The sequence below is a fragment of the Cannabis sativa genome, chromosome 2 (assembly GCF_029168945.1).
Source record: "Cannabis sativa cultivar Pink pepper isolate KNU-18-1 chromosome 2, ASM2916894v1, whole genome shotgun sequence".
Classification (NCBI taxonomy): Eukaryota; Viridiplantae; Streptophyta; class Magnoliopsida; order Rosales; family Cannabaceae; genus Cannabis; species Cannabis sativa.
In genome coordinates, this window is record NC_083602.1 from 8,152,023 (window position 1) to 8,177,400 (window position 25,378).

The following is a 25,378-nucleotide window of genomic DNA, read 5'->3' on the forward strand; positions in this document are numbered from 1 at the left end:
GGGGGTAAATAAGGGGTGAGCTGCAAAGCCCAGTAAGGAAAAACAAAATACTATGTACCAACATTCACACATCATAGCACAAACATATACATCAAACATACAATAAACTAATCATAAGTATAAATAGAGGCAGCCACACAAATACTGAAATACCACACACTCACACTCCAAACCTTCCATACAAATCTGAAGTCTTACGTTCTTAACCGTAACGCAAGACCAATAACCAAAGGCACCCTTACGTACACTGCCTCACTTACCACCTCACCATACATGTGTGGTTTCCAACCACTTCCAAGTACCTGAACATGATTAAACAAACCCATATACAATCCATCGACAAAACACTAATATTTCACCGAAACTATCACATTCCACAATTTCAATACAATTTATTCAAGCACTCATACTAGGTACTCAAACCATATAAAAAGCAAGTATAAAGTATAATTATTTTTCCTTACCTCAACTCCGCTGTAATTAATTCCTACGATACCTTCTAGGCCCTATAACATTTAACGAAACCCTTAGTCCACCGATAAACTCAATATATTTATTACTCTTACTGTACAGCAACTTTAGCCTAGAATTTGACTTATAAAACGTTTGAATTAGAAGTCAAACTGTTCACAAAGTTTTTAGTTAATTGAAAGACCTTTCTAACGATATAAAGATCATCAAATGCGGGCATCCTTTTTCAATAAACTAGCAGCACAAGCTACACTATCTCCGTTACATGTACTCAACAATACCTTCCACTGTTCTTAACCATTCCTCAGCTTCCATTGGATCTGAGCCCCCTTCAAAATTTGGTGGGTGTTGCTTGCGGAACCTTTCATATATTGGTTCCCATCGACCCTCCGCAAGACAGTATTACACCGCAAAAATCGATGTTGTCCTTGATTGGGTTGTTCCTGACGGTTGTGAGCCTCTTCATCTCGCTTCCTAATTTCTTCCCTGAGACGAGCAACTTCTTGCGCCAAATCTTCTTGTTGTGGTGGCACCACTACAGGGGCGTTTTGGTGTTCTTGGCCAACTACCCCAGCAGGGACTTCGTGGTTGCCCCCACCTCGACCTCGGTTGTTGTCCATTTACAGGGGCATTTTGATTCTCCTGGATCACCGCCTCGACAGGTACATGCTGGTTTCCCCTGCCTCGACCGCGACCTCGACCGCGAGCACCTCCTCGCCCCCGACCTCTAGCTCGGTCTCTTACAGCTGCTCGACCTCGACCGTGAGATTCTTTCTTCTCAAGGGAACCAAGTATTAATGAAATTATACCTATAAAAAATGAAATTATAGAATTAATATATGAACTAGGCCTTATTATTATATGTAGTTATTAATAATTGAAAAAAAAAAAACTTATCGTGAGATAGTTCTAGTACATCTTTTATATATACTAGGTGAGTATTCTAGATGCAGCGTAATTTTTCTTATTTTATTTCATTTATACTTTTTGTTTGCTTAACTTTTATTTTATAAATAATTGTAACAAAATTTTATATAATGTAAATTTTGCATCTTAATTATAGTACAAATTATATATTTATTATTATATTGGAGATAAGAGAGTAAGAATAAATCTTTAAAATGGGCATTATAGATTTTTGAACATTGTTTTCTTTTTTCTACTTTTTTTTAAAAATAAAATTTGTAATATACCTTTAATAATTAGGCTGATTAGGATTTTTGCCCCTCAAGCTTTAACACGTACTAAATCATACCCCTTAACTTTTAAGGTCGTTAAAAATGCCCCCTGAACTATTGAGATTGTTAGATTTAAGGACTTTTGTCCAATTTTAGTAAAAAAAAAATCTAACATAGATGAAAGTTCATGAGACATGATTTAGTACATGTCAAAGTTTGAGGGACATGATTTGGTAGATATCAAAGTCTGGGGAGCATGGTTTAGTACCTAAACAATCACTGAAATAGTAAAATTGAATGAAATTAGACAAAAGTCTTTAAATCTAACAATCTCAATAGTTCGGGAGAAATTTTTAACGGCCAGAAAAGTTCAAGGGAACATGATTCGGTACATGTTAAAATTTAGGGGGCAAAAATCCTAATTAGCCCAATAACTATAATGTGGACAATTATGAAAAAAATAGTTAAAGAATATTTCTAAATATTAAAGCAAGAAAGGGTGTATTGGTGCACCATTTTTTAAGGGTTACACCGTAGATACTTTTTAAGATATATACTACTACTAAATTCTTAACATGTACTTATTTAAATAAAATAATATAAAATAAAAAAATTAGAGAAAATCCGTAGTAGGAACATAAAAGAGTATTTTGGTAAACCCATTATTTGTTTCGATATTTTGGAGAGTTTTTTAGTCCAATTTTTTTAATGATTCTCTCGTGTTATAGTTATTTAGGACCACCCGTAAATTTTTAAAAAATTCTGAATAGTTTTACCATGCCGAAAAATAAAGTTAAAATAGTTGCTTAATACATATATAAAAAAATATCATGCATGCAACAAAATATTTAATTTTTTTAGCATTGTAAACTAAATTAATTGCAATATATTTGGTAATATATATTAGGTGGGAAAAAAAAGAATTCGATTAGGACATATGTAATTTCGTTTTCGGAATATACGATACCCTCGAATGAAGCAATAATAATTCCATACCACAAATGAACTTTAATTCATTTTTTTCAATCATGAACTTTGATTAATTTTGTGATAATATAATAGCTATATTTTTTTTATTATTAATTAATCAAATTTGATTATATCTAGCGACAGTAGTCATGGCGACGGATCGATCAATATGTACAAAAAAATATACGTTTTAAGTTTTTTGAACGCGTGTGGTAAACTCGTAATATCAAGAACTCTTTTTTCTAAGACGTAAACTATTCGTAATTTTTCAAAAATTTACAAGGATGATACCGTAAATATAACGAACACTCGCTATGAAAAAAAAATTAAAACAAAATATTTCGGCATGTAATTTCGGACATAGAGATTAACTATGAAGTTGTAATTAGCATTTCTCTATTATGAATCTTCGATCGTATGCATGCCTCCTAATAAGCCAACACCTCTACTCCCTAAGGTTAGCCCCAAAATTAAACTATAATATTAATATTATACGGTGCTTTGTGTAATAAAAAATATATTATTTAGTGATGTAATAAAAAATAGTTGCTTTGCAACGTGTGGGCCGATTGCCAGGTGAGATGGTGCTTTATAATGAACCCTCAGAGGGTCACATGCTTGTCAACTCTACTCCCCAGGTTGGCAGCGTGCGGTGCTTCAGACTTCAGCCACTTGAAGCTCCTAACCATCTTATAGGAATGGTACCACGTCCCTATAAGGGTGGGCGGAGAGAGCACCATCCATATGACTAGGGAGTACGGCCCACCAGATGCATCCCAACTACTTTGCCCCACTTGGTTACAGGCCCACGTGACTGGACCCGGCGATAGGACTGTATAAAGTAATCAATATAAACATATTAAAAAAGCTATAACAAGTCGATGTGGGATTTTTTCTTCCTTAAACCAAACCAAATCAAAAGTTGTTCTTCTCAGTTAGTGTAAAAATGATGCTATCCGACTCTCCACTCCTCATCTCACTGCACAACAGAGTCAGAGAGACCAAAAACCTCTTTTTCCCTCTCGACCAAGGAACCCAATCACCGGCGGCGGCGCAGTTGCTTCGTCCTCTAAGACCGTGTATGTCGTTTTAGTATTTTTTTTTTCCTTTCTTTCTTTCTTTCTTTCTATGTCTATCTCTTCGTGCCTTATGTATGAATTTTTGTTATTGCTCGGTATTAGTTCTCATAGGGCTTGATTTTCTTCCTTCACGCTGGGTTTATCATACAATACAAGTTTAGAATTAATTTTTTTTGGCTTCGTGTTTCTTTTAACTCGTTGCATTCCATTTTTTAGGATTTAAATCTGTATAACATTTTCTGTATCGTAAAATAGCATAAAATGCCTGAAGGTTTCCACTTAGAACGCCCTCTGTTCGCCGGTGCCTTAACTAGCACCTTCCCTCAAAGGTTCCAGGTATTTTTTTTCTTTTTATTTATTTATTTTATTTTAATTTTATCTCACAAAAAAAGTAATATTCGAGAAGTTCCAGATCATCAGGTGAGGACTGAGGAGCTATGCTTCTTTCTAGTTTTCACTTCGTTTCTTTGAATACCCAATTTTTCATTTTAAGCTTCTGGGCATTAAAGATTTGTTTTTTTCTTTCACTTATGTTGTTTATTTATGCATTATTGATTGTTTTTCTTAATTATTTTGTGGGTTTAAAGGAGGTGTTTGTGGATCCTTCCCGGGATGAAAGTTTGATCTTTGAGATATTAGAATTGAAGGAAGAAGTTGGTGATGATGGAAGTGCTTCATGGTTTCTTCAAGACCTTGCCTCTGAACAAGAATCTGAAGGCTGCGTGGTAATTAAATTTTTCCCTATTATTGTTCACACTCATTAATTGTGTATTCATCTATCAATTGCTAACTTGATCATATTTTCCTTGTCTTAGATTGTTTATGGTTTTATTTTGAAAGGGTTATCCAATTTGTTTCGTATAAATGCGTACATGTTAATTTAGTCCTCTTCAGTTCTTATTCTCTAGTTTCTATCTATGTAAGATGGTAATTAAATGCCGATATATTATGATACTAGCTTTCGCAATATTTGGATATGAGAAAAGTTTCCCCAATAGTAGCTGAGATATGATTCAAACTATTGTGCCAAAGACTAATTTGCCTCAAATTAAAATTCAGGTGATTGAACAGTCAGCAGTGACTTAGGCCCCTGGACTGTGCTATAGGAGCACACCTGCTGTCATTATAACTGCAGTAGGCCAAATGGTATGTGTCCATAGTAATCTTTTAGGTTGTGTTTGCTGTTGGTTATGGGTTTTTACTTTCTTTAGTTTGCCTTCACATTTAAGTAATGGATGATTGGCCTTTGGTCTATTGTGTGGAATCATAAATGTCACCAACCTTGTATCTGTCGTAAACTTGTGATTATTGATGCTAGGTATCTGTTCTTCTACTTCCTTCAATGTGCCTCTTCCGTAGGGACAAAGATGAAAAAACAAAAGGGAAATTGTGTTCAAATATGTATATATTTCAACATTTTCTTTCAAGTAACCTTACATAATATATCCTTTTCCTTTCCTGATGACTGATATGGAATGGAAGAGAAATAGTGAAACAGTGTGCTGCTTCATCACCTGATTAATCATTATCGGTATTGAATATTTTCTTTCCAAATAATTTGTATTGAACTGCCATTAGAAACATTTACGAAGAACTATGATGATTGCAAGAAGTGCTTTTGAAGCATGGCTTGTAGTTTCTCCATTGCATGGAAAATATTCTTTGTTTATCAAACTTCCTTTGAAGAATCTCAAATTTAAACTGTATTAACCTTTTGGGCTCATATCAATTCATTATTTTGGTTACTTGAACATAGGCTATCTCTAAGGGACGGCAAGGTAGGGAAGCACAAAATGTTGTGAGGGTAAGTTATTTCTCTTCTTTTTTAAATCTAGTTTAGGATTTTCTTTCCACCAGCTAATAACGGTTTAGTGTTTCTGTGCTCTATTAATATTTTATTGTTATCTTGTGGGTATATGTTGCAAATGTTCGTCTTAAAGAAGTTAACACGGATATCCTAATTTCTGCATATGAGCCGATTCATATAAAGTAAGTACTAGGAGTTTGTGTTCTGCTGCAACAAGTTCTCGGTTTTTTGCTTTTCTTTATGAGAGTACAAATCATTGATTAAATGCTATCACCTATACTTGAATAAATAACACCTAAAAGAAGAGCATCTACACATGAATATACTTACAACATTCAGTCAATTTATGCATATTAGTTGCAAGTGTAAAATTAATGCATCTTTTTCTTCCAAATGTTAAGATGTTGAATTTCAAGGATACAAATTTATTTCCTCTCAACATAAATTTTCCTGCCAGCAGTGCTTTAGTAATGTAAAGAGGCAGAGCATAATCTTCCTCCTCTGCACCCTCCTTGTGTTAGATTCTCAGATTGTGGTTCAGTTCCCAAATGTTTGAACAGAAATAGATGGTAACAACACTGTTTTGTGTTGTGTTAATATTTCCGACACCCTCACACTTTCCTTATTGTTTTCAGTCCATTGAGTGAAAGTGCTACCGCCGTCGGGGCTGGTGCTGCCACTCCTGCTGAGCTTTCTGGATGTGTGCCAATGCTTGAGGTCTTCAAACTTGCTGTCTCAACGTTTAAAGTCAACAACTGGGGCCTTTTTGGAAGTGTATAGATGAGTCATAGGGCCATGTATAGATTATACATGAATAGGGTGGTTGTTTTGGATTTAATGATTATTTTTTGTTCAGAAAGATTGTTGCCAGTCACCAAACTTAGTTTCTGTTGTCATCTTCCATTTTCTTTGAATGTTGAACTGAATGGCTTCTTGGTTTGGTGACTTTGGTCTCAGTCGTTTTTGTAGAGTCTGGATTGTTAAAATTACTTTCGGGTCGTCTTCCTCTCATGCCCTCTCTGCACAGGAGATGTTACTGTTTGTGTGCAGTTTTACACAATAAAAATAAACCCCTAGGGCTTTGTAAATGATATCACTTCTTGTTTTTTTTTAACAAAATTTTGTGTTTGATAAATTGACCAGAATTTCATTGAATTATAAAACTTTAAAACTTAAAACTTTTTGAAAGGACAGTTAGTGACCACATTTTGGGTAATTTTTTTTTCTTCTTTTTGTCATGTATTTTTTAACCTTTTATTTTAATTGATTCAACATGTACTTTTTAACTTGATGAAAGCGCTTTAAGGCCACTCTGGTTAAAGAAATATAACTAATTCGATGTTATATATAGTTTTTAGAAAAATAAAATTTATCCTAAATCTGCTTAAATACAATAGTATAAGTGCCCTTTCAGGAAAAAAAAAAAAAAAAAAAAAAAAAAAAAAGAAAAGAAAACAATAGTACATAATGCACAATGTTATTTAATAATCCCTTTACTTTAGTTAAATAACATCTCCAATTAAAGGTTGGAAATTGTTGGGAATAATTGTATATAAAAGTATGTTAAGAGTGAGACTAGTATAGTAACGCATACTTATTGAATGGGAAGTGAAGCTGGTTCAATAAGCATGATTAGCAGAAAAGGTAGTAGTACACCTAAAAAGAATAAAGAAATATAATTCTCTTAATTTCTGTGGAACTGATTAGTTTATTGGTGCTCATATAGTCATATGTTAGACATGGAAAACAAAGCACAAAGAATATGTGTGTGTTGTCTTTAACACGTGGGAAAAGCCTTTGATGTCCTTTGGTAACTAACAACCATATAAAAAAACTTGGAAACTATGCATTTGATGTTCATCTTCTTAAAGAGTTCTTCAGTAAGCAAGTTCAATACTTCAACACTAAGCAGAGAAAGAGAAAAAGAATGTACAAGTCGAAGCTGCCAGGAGCTTTGCCACAAGAATCAATGGGGTTTACCAAAGTACACCTCTATGAGATATGGGCCAGATCATAACCCTCTCTTTGGAGCCTCTGTTTGAGTCAATGGCATTTCTTTTGACTCTTTCGTCGTCTTCAAATCCAACAAACAAGCCCATAACCATGGTGCCATGCTTGCTTTTCTTCACTTCAATTCTCCACCTCCTGGTTCACTTTCTTTCCTTCTTTCTTGTGTTATATAATGGTTTGTCCCCAATTAGTTTCTTTCATTAAGCATATTGATTCTTATTCGATTGTGTCATCAATGGCATAGGCTGAACATGCTGTTGCAACACCTATGGTTGAAGAAAGCAACCAGAATCTTGATATTCGATCGAATGTTTCTGGCTTGAAAAGTGGTAAGGAGCTTCAACTTAGTAAGTTTTTAAAAGCTTTCTTAAGCTAACTTGATTTACCATACTCAGAAACTACTCCAAAAAAAAATAATGATAATAATAATTGCTTGTTAAGTTAAACAATAGCTGAGATTATAAACCATATCATTTTTTGATGGTACTTCTTTGGCTAATGATGTAGAAACATGTCTCTTAGAAGTATCATATTGCTATTAAAAGGTCATATGTACCTTTATATGTGGTGAAAGATTGATATAGAATAAAAAGGATTGTAAAGATTATGCTGAAATTTGTTGGCTGTAACATCCTTTTGCTTTTCATTATGGTTTAGATTCTTCAACAATAATCAAAACCAACAAGGGAGAACGAAGCATCGAAGAAAAACTGGAGATTCTCAAGATGCAGTCAGATGATTTGGGCATCAGTGTTGGTGATGGTGAGGAGACTAAAGGTACATAATTTCAAAGTATATGTATATATAATTCTATGTTATACAGAAAGGTAATTAGGTAGTATCTATTGAAGTGAAGTTATTTTTGTTGGGATTGTCAATAGTTTAATTTCTCGAGAGTATTATGTTTTAGTCCTAATATTTTAGATTTTTCATTATCTGCAATCATCCATAGTATTCATGTGTTTCTTATTTTAAACTATCAAAGTTCATGGTGTCAACTTCTATAAGTTACACAAAATTGAACTAAAGCACATTAGTCTTTGTTAGAAATGTTCTTTTGAACCCTTAAATTTTTTAAGACTAATGAAATTTCACTCATGTATATATATAAAACTATTGTCCAGTCAAGAAGCAACTGCAGAAATATGCTAGACAGAGAAATTTCGGTTTGCCAGTGTACTTTTGTGAATGTGATCAGTGTCCTGAGGCCACTCAGTTTATGGCAACAAGCACGATGCTTGGTGACCAAATTTTTGAGAGCTCGGATCCTTCAACACTTCGAAAGACGCTGAAAGTGATACTGCAAAGGTTGCTTTAATGTCTTTCTTAATGGAAAACTTTCAAGAGGCAAGCACTCCAAAGTAGCTAAGAGCTTTTTCTTTTCTTCACAAATCTTTAGATGCTGCAAAGCTTGGTGTTTTATAGAACTGTAGTTGTATTTAGTTTTAGTGAAGAATGTTTAGAATGGGTTTCTATATTGGAATTTTCTTTCTACTGCTTCAGTTACATGTTCTGCAGCATCATATCTGTGTGGATGAATATATAGAAAATTGTTAGTCTAATTTACTTTTTTCCATCTACAGACGAGTCTCGAGTTTACAAGAATCTCTTGCAAGAGCTAGTTCAGAGAGAAGATTTAAGCACTCCAGTTTATAAAACTATAAAACGTGGTGAACCCCACAAGCCTATTTTCTTTACTAGTGTGGAGCTGGATGGAGAAATATTCCATGGGAAAGCAGCAAAATCCAAGAAACAAGCAGAGTTGGATGCTGCAAGGGCTGCCTATGTCGCTCTTCAGGAACGTAAGTCCGAAAAAACAGTTCATTCTTTCTAATTGATTCCTTTTGCTGACTCTAATCTTCTATGTTCAAGTGAATCTTATTTTGGTAGTTTGACTAGTTAGGATGTAGCAGCTTTACAAGTAAATCAGAAACTGGAATATACATTAAAAAGGTAACCAATTACCATGAAAATAGTAAATTATGAAATGAATAATGTGTTTATTTTCATGACATCTATCTTCAGGTGGATCAATTCAGAATGTCAACTTCACTTCCTCTAGTTTAGGAGCACATACTCCCAAATCAACTTGGAGCTCTTGTGTGGCCTATGACTTGGGGCAGAGTCTAAAACACCAATGCATTTTGGTTCCACATCAACCTCAGATTTATGTTGAAGCTAAAGAGAAGTTTGGTACATTAGCAGATTCAGCAGAAACCACTGTAAGCACAATGGAAGTGGACAACTCATACCCTGCAATAACATCTCATATGGTAAATTTGAGTTTATATTTTTTTTTTTTTTGGTAAATTGCGGCATAAATACTTAATGTTTCAGATTTTATACACTTAAATACTAAATGTTTACATGGGTTTTTTGCACTATTTTTTGATAGTTTTGATACCTTTTACGACTTTTGTGCCTTTTTTGGCTTTTGTGCCATTTTATGGCTTGTCCCTATTTGTTTAGGGTAATTTTGTAGTTTGGTCAATTGGCAAGAGAAGTGATTTTGCTCATGATTTCTATTTCAACGACTTGTTCTTTTTTGACAGATAAGTATTTTAAGTTTAAGTCCTTATGTTAAATATGGATTTTTTTACTATTGTTATTTCACATTATCTTTTCATTATATTAAATATGATTTCTATTTCAACGACTTGTTCTTTTTTGACAGATAAGTATTTTAAGTTTAAGTCCTTATATTAAATATGGATTTGTTTACTATTGTTATTTCACATTATCTTTTCGTTATATTGTGTAGTAATAGAGTTTTATTTTGTTATTTTGTAGGTTATTTTGTGGAGGGCACCTACAATTACAGAGAATTACTAATAATCCTAATTTTAAACTTAATTTGTTTGATATAATTTTTCAACATTTTTATATTAGGGTGCTAGTTTATTTTTGGAAGCAAAAATACCTAATATTACAATTCTCTTACACCATTACTATCACTTCCGTTAACTCATAAATATGGACACGTGGATGGTTCAGATGCATTACATTTATTTTTATTTTATTTTAAAACTTAATATTCTTAATATCATAAACTAAATGCTACTTGTTTCAAAAAAAAAAACCTGTTCTCATAACAATTTTTATATGATATTGGCACTTCAATTCGATAATAATGTTCCATATACTACACTGGTTCACTCAGCTACGGTAATTTAGTATTGCATCTCTCTTATTTTTTAAAAAAAAACAAATAATATTTAGTTTTTGATATTAAGAATATTAAATTTTAAAATAAAATAAATAAAGTGAAAATTACATAAAATATGAGATTTTGTAAAAGTTACAAAAATATGGCATTTATAGGTTTGCCACTCTTCTATGACATTTTTTCACATTTAAGACTTTTTATGGTATTTGATATGCCATATTTTTATAAACCTATTATACAAACCCATATTTCATGGTTTTGTTTCTAACTTAATTAGTTTTATTTTTTTTTTTAGTTTATTTTACATTTACATTTTAGGGTTTCTTTCTATTTGAAAAATTTACACGAAATACTAACTTTTTTTTTCAAACATTACATTTATAATTTGACAAAGAAATTTTTACATTTATACTTTTTTTAATTTTTTTTCTTTTTTTTTTTAGTTTTTTACTTATTAAAGTTTTAAAAAGCTTTTTTTTGTCGTTTTTATATATTTTTTGGTCAATTTTGGCTCTATTTTTTCTTTTTATTTTTTAAGTCAGTTGTTGACTTTTTTCTTTCTTTCTTTCTCTTCTCTCTCTCTAATTTTCTTTTTTTTTTTTTTCTAATTTCTCTTTGTGTCTCTCTCTTTTTTTTTTTTTTCTCAAACTATTTTTTTTCTCTTTGTATATATATAAATATATAGGGCAATTTACACTAATATATACATTATATAATTTTATTACAATATATGTGCATAATAATTTATTTTCATATAATCATACATTTTATCTATTATGAAGAAAATTATTTTCAATTTATTATACAATATATAAATCGTAAGTATTTGATTATTTAATTTATTATCACTCATTATTATAGTTATTGAATGATATATTATTAATTATTTTATATTTTTATATAATTTTAAAAATCAACCATTATTATAAATATTGAAAGTTTGTATTTAGATTAAATCACTATTTAATTTTTTCCTATAAAGCTATTATTCAAATACATACTATATCCAAATACAATATACTCAAATTTTAAACATTTATGTTTATAAAAATTATAATAAGAAGATTAGTTTTTTTTTATTTATTTTTATTTATTTACAAGTGTTTTCTTTTTATTTGTATTTTTTGTATTATTATTTGTGTTATAAATGTATGCAAATTTTTTTGTTTATATTTTGTTGATATATTATCACATTTTTATTTATTGTAAATGATTCTCAATATTGATTTTTTCTATAAATAATTTTGTGTTCATTAAGTAAATCATATGCACATATACTTATCTACAATTTATGTTTTATTTTTTCTAATTAAATAATGTTTGAAGTTTATAAAGTTATGTTTGTTTATTTATTTTTTGATGTAAGAATTGTTTTTTAATAGATAAATTTATTCACTAACTCATTAGAAAATAATCAACATATAGAAACAATAGAAAAAAATATATTTATTTTAGTATAGTATAAATATTAGCTATATGTCTATTTTTATGTTTACAATTATAATAAACATACCAATAATATAAAATATTTTGTATGTATATATGTGTTTCTTTTATTTTCTATTAATTAAACATATTAATTTAATAAACAAAATAATAATATTCACATAGGTTTATTATATCACTGTATGTGTGTCATGTTTATTTTTTAGTTATTTTTTTAGAAAATAAATAATATACATAAAAAAATTGTTTATCTTTTTTTTTTTTTTGTGTCTTGTTTATTTTTTCTAATTAAATAATATTTAGAGTTTATAAAGTTATGTTTGTTTATTTATTTTTTGATGTAAGAATTGTATTTCTATAGAAACAATAGAAAGAAAAAATATTTATTTTAGTATAGTATAAATTAGCTATGTCTATTTTTATATTTACAATTATAATAAACATACTAATAATATAAAATACTTTGTATATATATGTTTATTTTATTTTCTATTTATTAAACATAAAATTTAATAAACAAAATAATAATATTCACATATGTTTATTATATCACTCTATGTGTGTCATGTTTATTTTTAGTAATTTTAAACATTGATTTATATTTATATACATTAATGTTTATAATTTTTATATTTATTTTATTGAAAAAAAAAACTTATTAGATTATAATAATTCATACTAAAATATATAATAAATATTTATTATTTAATAAAATAAATATTTAATTTGTTTATTTTTTATAAAACTATTTATTATTTATTTAATTAATTTTACGGAATTATTTATTTTGAATTTTTATTATTACTAATATTTAAAATATTAATATAATAAATATAAGGATAAGATATTATAAAATAATATTACCAATATTAATTACATTAATCTATTTATGGTAATTAGTTTAATCATTAATGATTTATATTATTTAATAATTAAAATATATGGTTTTATGTAATAAGTTTTCAAAATGTATAAATTTTTTAAATAATTTTTTTTTGCACATTTTTTGTAATTATTTTGTTTTTGTTGTACATTTATGAAAAAAGTCTTATATATAATTAGTGTACATTTTTGTATCTCATTTTTTTTACAGAAATTAAACTTGTTTTTCTTTTATTTAAACTACTATTTGTTTTTTTTTTTTTTGTTAAAAACTAATTATTTTAATAAAAACAGCAGAAAAAAAAAACCAGTTTCATTAAAATCATCGTGAAAAAAAAAAGCAATATAAAAAATCATAATCTCAAAAGAATACAAACTTTAAAAACTAGTTTCATCAACATTGAAAAGAAACTATTAATTTCATTAAAAGAATAAAAAAAATTGTTTCATCAACAAGATAATGAAAAAAATTACAATCTAAAAACGATACTACCTTTAGAAACTAGTTTCATCAATATTAAAAGAAACTAATTATTTCATTAAAAGAGGCAAAAAAAAAAAAATAGTTTCATCAATAACATAATGAAAAATACACAATACCTAATAGAACTAAACTTTTACAAACGATACTAAATTTAAAAACCAGTTTTGAACATATAAATTTTATATCAATACCTAATAACCAAACTTCTAACTTCATTCTTTATTTTGGCATTTAATTTTTATTTGCTTGCTCAAAAAATATAATTGATTTAAACATACATTATGTAGCAAATATAACAAAGAGAAAAAGAAACTAAAATCAAAGAGAAAAAAAAGAAACAAAAAAAAATTAAAGAGACAAAAATGCAATAAAAACCATAAAAGAATAACAAAAAAAAAAACAATGGAATGTGAGAAACATGTTAGTAAAACAACCAAAATAAAAACAAACAAATAAAAATAAGTTTCTTGAAATAATTAAATAAAAAATTGAAACTTAAAACTCAATTATGAACAACAATAAAAAAACAGTTATGAAAACTAGTTACTTAAAAAAAAAAAACAATTATGAAAATAATAAAATAATATGTGTGTCAGAAACTGATTATTTAAAATAAAATAAAAATTGTTGTTCAAATATCATACAATAATAAAACCAAGTTGTAACGCCCTTACTTACGTAAAATAAGATGCCATAAATAAACAGGCGTTAAGATACTAATGTTGCCTTTATTAAAAAAATAACAATTTTCAAAACATGGGTACCCGCTTAAAAATAAAGTATTACCACTTAGGGAAAACTAATAGAAAATTTAAACGACAACATCCTCGATAAGTTTAATAAATTAAAAAAAAACTTTCAGCGGAAGATGGCCAAGACCACACGCAGTTACATGATCACACGAGATACACCCCATGCCGCCCGACTCAACTTGTCACCGAAAGCTTACGTACTTACTTATCCGCACATGGGGTAAATAAGGGGTGAGCTGCAAAGCCCAGTAAGGAAAAACAAAATACTATGTACCAACATTCACACATCATAGAACAAACATATACATCAAACATACAATAAACTAATCATAAGTATAACAGAGTAAGTGCCTACACAAATACCGAAATACCACACACTCACACTCCAAGCCTTCCATACAAATCTGAAGTCTTACGTTCTTAACCGTAACGCAAGACCAATAACCAAAGGTGCACCCTTACGTACACTCGCCTCACTTACCACATCACCATACATGTGTGGTTTCCAACCACTTCCAAGTACTGAACATGATTAAACAAACCATATACAATCCATCGACAAAACACTAATATTTCACCGAAACTATCACATTCCACAAGCTTCAATACAATTTATTCAAGCACTCATACTAGGTACTCAAACCATATAAAAAGCAAGTATAAAGTATAATTATTTTTCCTTACCTCAACTCCGCTGTAATTAATTCCTACGATACCTTCTAGGCCCTATAACATTTAACGAAACCCTTAGTCCACCGATAAACTCAATATATTTATTACTCTTACTGTACAGCAACTTTAGCCTAGAATTTGACTTATAAAACGTTTGAATTAGAAGTCAAACTCGTTCACAAAGTTTTTAGTTAATTGAAAGACCTTTCTAACGATATAAAGATCATCAAATGCGGCATCCTTTTTCAATAAACTAGCAAGACAAGCTACACTATCTCCGTTACATGTACTCAACAATACCTTCCACTGTTCTTAACCATTCCTCGGCTTCCATTGGATCCGAGCCCCTTCAAAATTTGGTGGGTGTTGCTTGCGGAACCTTTCATATATTGGTTCCCATCGACCCTCCGCACAGCAGTGTATTACACCGGCAAAAATCGATGTTGTCCTTGATTGGGTTGTTCCTGACGGTTGTGAGCCTCTTCATCTCGCTTCCTAATTTCTTCCCTGAGACGAGCAACTTCTTGCGCCAAATCTTCTTGTTGTGGTGGCACCACTACAGGGGCGTTTTGGTGTTCTTGGCCAACTACCCCAGCAGGGACTTCGTGGTTGCCCCCACCTTGACCTGGTTGTTGTCCATTTACAGGGGCATTTTGATTCTCCTGGATCACCGCCTCGACAGGTACATGCTGGTTTCCCCTGCCTCGACCGCGACCTCGACCGCGAGCACCTCCTCGCCCCCGACCTCTAGCTCGGTCTCTTACAGCTGCTCGACCTCGACCGTGAGATTCTTTCTTCTCAAGGGAACCAAGTATTAATGAAATTATACCTATAAAAAATGAAATTATAGAATTAATATATGAACTAGGCCTTATTATTATATGTAGTTATTAATAATTGAAAAAAAAAAAACTTATCGTGAGATAGTTCTAGTACATCTTTTATATATACTAGGTGAGTATTCGTAGATGCAAACAGTAATTTTTCTTATTTTATTTCATTTATACTTTTTGTTTGCTTAACTTTTATTTTATAAATAATTGTAACAAAATTTTATATAATGTAAATTTTGCATCTTAATTATAGTACAAATTATATATTTATTATTATATTGGAGATAAGAGAGTAAGAATAAATCTTTAAAATGGGCATTATAGATTTTTGAACATTGTTTTCTTTTTTCTACTTTTTTTTAAAAATAAAATTTGTAATATACCTTTAATAATTAGGCTGATTAGGATTTTTGCCCCTCAAGCTTTAACACGTACTAAATCATACCCCTTAACTTTTAAGGTCGTTAAAAATGCCCCCTGAACTATTGAGATTGTTAGATTTAAGGACTTTTGTCCAATTTTAGTAAAAAAAAAATTTAACATAGATGAAAGTTCATGAGACATGATTTAGTACATGTCAAAGTTTGAGGGACATGATTTGGTAGATATCAAAGTCTGGGGAGCATGGTTTAGTACCTAAACAATCACTGAAATAGTAAAATTGAATGAAATTAGACAAAAGTCTTTAAATCTAACAATCTCAATAGTTCGGGAGAAATTTTTAACTACCGAAAAGTTCAAGGGAACATGATTCGGTACATGTTAAAATTTAGGGGGCAAAAATCCTAATTAGCCCAATAACTATAATGTGGACAATTATGAAAAAAAAATAGTTAAAGAATATTTCTAAATATTAAAGCAGTAAAGGGTGTATTGGTGCACCATTTTTTAAGGGTTACACCGTAGATACTTTTTAAGATATATACTACTACTAAATTCTTAACATGTACTTATTTAAATAAAATAATATAAAATAAAAAAATTAGAGAAAATCCGTAGTAGGAACATAAAAGAGTATTTTGGTAAACCCATTATTTGTTTCGATATTTTGGAGAGTTTTTTAGTCCAATTTTTTTAATGATTCTCTGTGTTATAGTTATTTAGGACCAATTCGTAAATTTTTAAAAAAATTCGAATAGTTTTACCATGCCGAAAAATAAAGTTAAAATAGTTGCTTAATACATATATAAAAAAATATCATGCATGCAACAAAATATTTAATTTTTAGCATTGTAAACTAAATTAATTGCAATATATTTGGTAATATATATTAGGTGGGAAAAAAAAGAATTCGATTAGGACATATGTAATTTCTGTTTTCGGGAATATACGATACCCTCGAATGAAGCAATAATAATTCCATACCACAAATGAACTTTAATTCATTTTTTTTTTTCAATCATGAACTTTGATTAATTTTGTGATAATATAATAGCTATATTTTTTTTTATTATTAATTAATCAAATTTGATTATATCTAGCGCCAGTAGTCATGGCGACGGATCGATCAATATGTACAACAAAATATACGTTTTAAGTTTTTTGAACGCGTGTGGTAAACTGTAATATCAAGAACTCTTTTTTCGGTACTGTAAACTATTCAGAATTTTTCAAAAATTTACAAGGATGATACTGTAAATATAACGAACACTGCTATGAAAAAAAAAATTAAAACAAAATATTTCGGCATGTAATTTCGGACATAGAGATTAACTATGAAGTTGTAATTAGCATTTCTCTATTATGAATCTTCGATCGTATGCATGCCTCCTAATAAGCCAACACCTCTACTCCCTAAGGTTAGCCCCAAAATTAAACTATAATATTAATATTATACGGTGCTTTGTGTAATAAAAAAAAATATATTATTTAGTGATGTAATAAAAAATAGTTGCTTGCAACGTGTGGACCGTTAGCCAGGTGAGATGGTGCTTTATAATGAACCCTCAGAGGGTCACATGCTTGTCAACTCTACTCCCCAGGTTGGCAGCGTGCGGTGCTTCAGACTTCAGCCACTTGAAGCTCCTAACCATCTTATAGGAATGGTACCACGTCCCTATAAGGGTGGGCGGAGAGAGCACCATCCATATGACTAGGGAGTACGGCCCACCAGATGCATCCCAACTACTTTGCCCCACTTGGTTACAGGCCCACGTGACTGGACCCGGCGATAGGACTGTATAAAGTAATCAATATAAACATATTAAAAAAGCTATAACAAGTCGATGTGGGATTTTTTCTTCCTTAAACCAAACCAAATCAAAAGTTGTTCTTCTCAGTTAGTGTAAAAATGATGCTATCCGACTCTCCACTCCTCATCTCACTGCACAACAGAGTCAGAGAGACCAAAAACCTCTTTTTCCCTCTCGACCAAGGAACCCAATCACCGGCGGCGGCGCAGTTGCTTCGTCCTCTAAGACCGTGTATGTCGTTTTAGTATTTTTTTTCCTTTCTTTCTTTCTTTCTTTCTATGTCTATCTCTTCGTGCCTTATGTATGAATTTTTGTTATTGCTCGGTATTAGTTCTCATAGGGCTTGATTTTCTTCCTTCACGCTGGGTTTATCATACAATACAAGTTTAGAATTAATTTTTTTTGGCTTCGTGTTTCTTTTAACTCGTTGCATTCCATTTTTTAGGATTTAAATCTGTATAACATTTTCTGTATCGTAAAATAGCATAAAATGCCTGAAGGTTTCCACTTAGAACGCCCTCTGTTCGCCGGTGCCTTAACTAGCACCTTCCCTCAAAGGTTCCAGGTATTTTTTTTCTTTTTATTTATTTATTTTATTTTAATTTTATCTCACAAAAAAAGTAATATTCGAGAAGTTCCAGATCATCAGGTGAGGACTGAGGAGCTATGCTTCTTTCTAGTTTTCACTTCGTTTCTTTGAATACCCAATTTTTCATTTTAAGCTTCTGGGCATTAAAGATTTGTTTTTTTTCTTTCACTTATGTTGTTTATTTATGCATTATTGATTGTTTTTCTTAATTATTTTGTGGGTTTAAAGGAGGTGTTTGTGGATCCTTCCCGGGATGAAAGTTTGATCTTTGAGATATTAGAATTGAAGGAAGAAGTTGGTGATGATGGAAGTGCTTCATGGTTTCTTCAAGACCTTGCCTCTGAACAAGAATCTGAAGGCTGCATGGTAATTAAATTTTTCCCTATTATTGTTCACACTCATTAATTGTGTATTCATCTATCAATTGCTAACTTGATCATATTTTCCTTGTCTTAGATTGTTTATGGTTTTATTTTGAAAGGGTTATCCAATTTGTTTCGTATAAATGCGTACATGTTAATTTAGTCCTCTTCAGTTCTTATTCTCTAGTTTCTATCTATGTAAGATGGTAATTAAATGCCGATATATTATGATACTAGCTTTCGCAATATTTGGATATGAGAAAAGTTTCCCCAATAGTAGCTGAGATATGATTCAAACTATTGTGCCAAAGACTAATTTGCCTCAAATTAAAATTCAGGTGATTGAACAGTCAGCAGTGACTTAGGCCCCTGGACTGTGCTATAGGAGCACACCTGCTGTCATTATAACTGCAGTAGGCCAAATGGTATGTGTCCATAGTAATCTTTTAGGTTGTGTTTGCTGTTGGTTATGGGTTTTTACTTTCTTTAGTTTGCCTTCACATTTAAGTAATGGATGATTGGCCTTTGGTCTATTGTGTGGAATCATAAATGTCACCAACCTTGTATCTGTCGTAAACTTGTGATTATTGATGCTAGGTATCTGTTCTTCTACTTCCTTCAATGTGCCTCTTCTGTAGGGACAAAGATGAAAAAACAAAAGGGAAATTGTGTTCAAATATGTATATATTTCAACATTTTCTTTCAAGTAACCTTACATAATATATCCTTTTCCTTTTCGGATGACTGATAATGGAATGGAAGAGAAATAGTGAAACAATGTGCTGCTTCATGACCTGATTAATCATTATCGATATTGAATATATCTCCAAATAATTTGTATTGAACTACCATTAGAAACATTTACGAAGAACTATGATGATTGCAAGAAGTGCTTTTGAAGCATGGCTTGTAGTTTCTCCATTGCATGGAAAATATTCTTTGTTTATCAAACTTCCTTTGAAGAATCTCAAAGTTAAACTGTATTAACCTTTTGGGCTCATATCAATTCATTATTTTGGTTACTTGAACATAGGCTATCTCTAAGGGACGGCAAGGTAGGGAAGCACAAAATGTTGTGAGGGTAAGTTATTTCTCTTCTTTTTTAAAGCTAGTTTACTATTTTCTTTCCACCAGCTAATTACGGTTTAGTGTTTCTGTGCTCTATTAATATTTTATTGTTATCTTGTAGGTATATGTTGCAAATGTTCGTCTTAAAGAAGTTAACACGGATATCCTAATTTCTGCATATGAGCCGATTCATATAAAGTAAGTACTAGGAGTTTGTGTTCTGCTGCAACAAGTTCTCGGTTTTTTTGCTTTTCTTTCTGAGAGTACAAATCATTGATTAAATGCTATCACCTGTACTTGAATAAATAACACCTAAAAGAAGAGCATCTACACATGAATATACTTACAACATTCAGTCAATCTATGCATAATTTCTCTTGTATTTCAATAATTTTAAACAACTAACAAGTTGAAACATGTTATATTAATTGCAAGTGTAAAATTAATGCCTCTTTTTCTTCCAAATGTTAAGATGTTGAATTTCAAGGATACAAATGTATTTCCTCTCAACATAAATTTTCCTGCCACTAGTGCTTTAGTAATGTAAAGAGGCAGAGCATAATCTTCCTCCTTTGCACCCTCCTTGTGTTAGATTCTCCGATTGTGGTTCAGTTCCCAAATGTTTGAACAGAAATAGATGGTAGATGGTAACAACACTGTTTTGTGCTGTGTTAATATTTCCGACGCCCTCACGCTTTCCTTATTGTTTTCAGTCCATTGAGTGAAAGTGCTACTGCCGTCGGGGCTGGTGCTGCCACTCCTGCCGAGCTTTCTGGATGTACGCCAATGGTTGAGGTCTTCAAACTTGCTGTCTCAACGTTTAAAGTCAACAACTGGGGCCTTTTTGGAAGTGTATAGATGAGTCATAGGGCCATGTATAGATTATACATGAATAGGTTGTTTTAGATTTAATGATTATTTTTTGTTCAGAAAGATTGTTGCCAGTCACCAAACTTAGTTTCTGTTGTCATCTTCCATTTTCTTTGAATGTTGAACTGAATGGCTTCTTGGTTTGGTGACTTTGGTCTCAGTCCTTTTTGTAGAGTTTGAATTGTTAAAATTACTTTCTGATCATCTCCCTCTCTCCACTGTAGATGTTACTGCTTGTGTTCAGTTTTACACAATAAAAATTAACCTCATGGTAGGGCTTTGTAAATGATATCACTTCTTTTTTATTTTTTTAACAAATTTTTGTGTTTCATAAATTGACCGGAATTTCATTGAATTATAAAACTAAAAAACTTCAACTTTTTGAAAGAAGAGTTAGTGACCACATTTCAGGTGTTTTTTTTTCTTTTTTTTAAGTCACGTATTTTTTAACTTTTTTTTTTTTTTTTTGATTCAACATGTATATTTTTACTTGATGAAAACACTTTGGTTCCATAAAAAAAAAGGGTGACTCTGGTTAAAGAAATAAAACTAATTCGATGTTATATACAGTTTTTAGAAAAAAATTTTATCATAAATCTGCTTCAATACAGCAGTATAAGTGCCCTTTTAAAAAAAAAATTTATAAATGCACAATGTCATTTAATATTCCATCTCCAATCAAAGGTAGGAAATTGATGAGCATAATTGTATTTAAAAGTATATGTTAAGAGGGAGACTAGTATAGTAACTCATATTTACTGGGAAGGGAAGTTGGTTCAATAAGTATGATTAGCAGAACCAGAAAAGGTAGTAGTACACCAAAAAAGAATAAAGAAAAATAATTCTCTTAATTTCTTTTGAACTGATTAGTTTACTGGTGCTCATAGAGTCATATGTTAACATGAAAAATAAAGCACAGCAGTATGTGTGTTGTCTTTAACACGTAGGAAAAGCCTTTGATATCCTTTGGTAACTAACAACCATATAAAAAAACTTGGAAACTATGCATTTGATGTTCATCTTCTTAAAGAGTTCTTCAGTAAGCAAGTTCATTACATCAACACTAAGCAGAGAAAGAATGTACAAGTCGAAACTGCAGGAGCTTTGCCACAAGAATCAATAGGGTTTACCAAAGTACACCTCTATGAGATATGGGCCAGACCATAACCCTCTCTTTGGAGCATCTGAGATTATAAACCATATCATTTTTTGATGGTACTTCTTTGGCTAATGATGTAGAAACATGTCTCTTAGAAGTATCATATTGTTATTAAAAGGTCATATGTACCTATATATGTGGTGAAAGATTGATATAGAATAAAAAGGATTGTGAAGATTATGCTGAAATTTGTTGGCTGTAACATCCTTTTGCTTTTCATTATGGTTTAGATTCTTCAACAATAATCAAAACCAACAAGGGAGAACGAAACATCGAAGAAAAACAGGAGATTCTCGAGATGCAGTCAAATGATTTGGGCATCAGTGATGGTGAGGAGACTGAAGGTACAAAATTTTAAAGTATGTGTACAGATAATTCTATGTTATGCACAAAGGTAATTAGTGTCTCTTGAAGTGAAGTTATTTTTGTTGGGATTGTCAATAGTTTAATTTCTCAGGGATTTATTATGTTTTAGTCCTAATATTTTAGATTTTTCATTATCTACAGTCATCCATAGTATTCATGTATTTCTTATTTTAAACTATCAAAGTTCATGGTGGCAACTTCTATAAGTTACACAAAATTGAACTAAAGCACAATAATCTTTGTTAGAAATGTTCTGTTGAACCCTTAAATTTTTTAAGACTAATGAAATTTCACTCATGTATATATATATATAAACTATTGTCCAGTCAAGAAGCAACTGCAGAAATATGCTAGACAGAGAAATTTCGGTTTGCCAGTGTACTTTTGTGAATGTGATCAAGGATGAGGCCACTCAGTTTAAGGCAACAGTTACAGTTGGTGACCAAATTTTTGAGAGCTCTGGATCCTTCAACACTTCGAAAGACGCTGAAAGTGATGCTGCAAAGGTTGCTTTAATGTCTTTCTTAATGGAAAACTTTCAAGAGGCAAGCACTCCAAAGTAGCTAAGAGCTTTTTCTTTTCTTCACAAATCTTTAGATGCTGCAAAGCTTGGTGTTTTATAGAACTGTTAGTGTATTTAGTTTTAGTGAAGAATGTTTAGAATGGGTTTCTATATTGCAAAGCTTGTTCTACAGCATCATATCTATGTGGATGAATGTATAGAAAATTGTAAGTCTAATATTATTTAGGAGCTAATAGTTAGAATGAGTGGAGGAGACATACCAACCAATATTATTTAGCTCTCCAGTTAGAGGATACTTTGGTAGGTTTTCTGCATGAGAAATGTTGTAATGCTTATTTATGTCTGCATTTTAGTTATTTGTCATAGAAATAAAAATAATGAACTTGATTATTCTATGGGTGACTAACAGGAGCACAAGCATAATAATAAAGATGTGCTTTATCATGAAATGAAATTACTCAATTTCATGATAAAACACATTTTAATTATGTTCTGTGCTCGTGTGAGTTTTGATCGAATTTGATCAAATGCCTTGACCCTTAAAATTGTATATATATTTTTATTATTATTATTTGTAGTTGAAATTAACAGATGTTTATGTTGCAAATTATTTTACCAGGATCTTAGATCTACTCACAAGTATGTTGATTAACATCCTAAATATGAACTTCTAAAACGATTATAAAATAAACACATATAAAGTATGAGAAACCTTACATTGGGTGCAGCGGAATAAAATGTCTCCTTCCGTTCAGATCTCTAACCCTTGTATCCTTTCTATCGCAAAGTATTATCAAGATCTGAACCTGGATCTCTTTCTCTCCTTTCTTTAGTGCTGAAACTCCTTCTTGTTGAATATCTTTCTTCACGATCTTCCTCACTATGATTGAGGTATCACTTGCTGTGTGTGGGCACTACTCTAACACTAAGAGGTTCGAAATTATTCAAGGAAGAAGAAGAGTATGAAGGTGGCGGCTAGGGTTTAGAAAGAGAAGGCTCAGGTTTTTCTCTGAAGGAAACCAGAAGTAAAAGTGTCAATTTCCTGAAGCCTTCACTATCTATTTATAGCATTCCACATAGGGTTAGGTTTGAATTATTTGGCATTAAAATAATGAAAAATATCAGATGATAAAGCCTATAAAAGTGGCCGGCCATGGCTATATGGATTTGGGCCTCACTTTTTGCAATTTTGCAGTTTTATCATTTCTGCATCTCATTTTCTCAAAAATGCCAATTTTCAAATTCAACCATTTAAATGCCAATTCTAACTATTTAATAACTATAAATAATTATTAAATAATATTGTCATTTATCATATTTATTAATTGAACCATACAAAGTATCATAATTAACAAATATGTCCTAAAAACTCTTTCTTCACAATTTTGCCCTTACTTAGTGAAAAATTCACAAATAGACATAGTCTAATTTGAGAATTATAATTGATTAATCAAAACCAATTAAATGAGTCTTACAAGTAATATTGTCTCAACTAGTGGGGGGACCATGGGTCTATATAACCGAGCTTCCAATAAGCAGATCAAGAATTTATAACCTAAATTCACTGACTTATTTATTCTTCGTTGAATCCACGCATAGAACTTAGAATTGCACTCTTAGTATATAGAACGCTCTATATGTTCCACCATATAGACACGTCATTAGTTATCCATTGTTATAATCCTAATTTGATCAATGATCCTCTATATGAATGATCTACACTGTAAAAGGATTAGATTACCGTAACACCCTACAATGTATTTTATCCTTAAAACACTTAACCCCGTATAAATGATATTTCAGCTATGTGAAATGAGTACTCCACCATTTATTTTCGTTTGGTCAAGCTCGAAGGAGATCATCCTTTACTTTCTATTCGCGAGATAGAAGCTATAGATTCCATATCTATGTTAGCGCTCTCACTCAATTGCACTACAGTGTTCCCAAAATGTACGTATCACCCTGACCCAAAAGTAGGCTTAACTAACAAATCAAAGAACACGAATAACACTCTTGAGATTGAGCCTAATCACATTAGGATTAAGATCATTTGATCTAGGATCAACTAGGCGATATTGACTTGAATAGATATTACGGTAAGTTTGATAAATCTATGTCAAAGTTCAATATCGGTCCCTTCTGATGCATACTCCATGCACCCAACCTGAGCTTTACTTTAACCAATGCTCTGGAAAGAACATAGCATTTCTCCAAATGCAAGTAAACTCTGTTGTAGATTATCATATCAGTGAAACCCTGTGTCTGATAAATCTAGGAATCTTTATTCAGATAGTCATGTTTACTTTCCAATGTGTTGACAACACAATAAACATGATCAAGTATGTGAAAAGAGTTTCAGATGAATTTATAAATCAAATAGACAAGCAATTGATAAGATGAACCAAAACATACACAAATGAATGAAAGATACTTCTGTTTCTTTATTGATGATGAATAAAATGGATTACATTGAAATGGAGTTTTATTTAGGGCATAAAAC

General features: G+C 31.0%; 2 pseudogenes; both read left to right on the forward strand.

Annotated features, from left to right (window-relative positions):
* Positions 1 to 3,195: 3,195 nt before the first annotated feature.
* Positions 3,196 to 6,623, forward strand: LOC133034720 (uncharacterized; annotated as a pseudogene).
* A 10,631-nt stretch (positions 6,624 to 17,254) lies between these two features.
* LOC133034721 (uncharacterized) lies at positions 17,255 to 21,116 on the forward strand (annotated as a pseudogene).
* Positions 21,117 to 25,378: the final 4,262 nt, after the last annotated feature.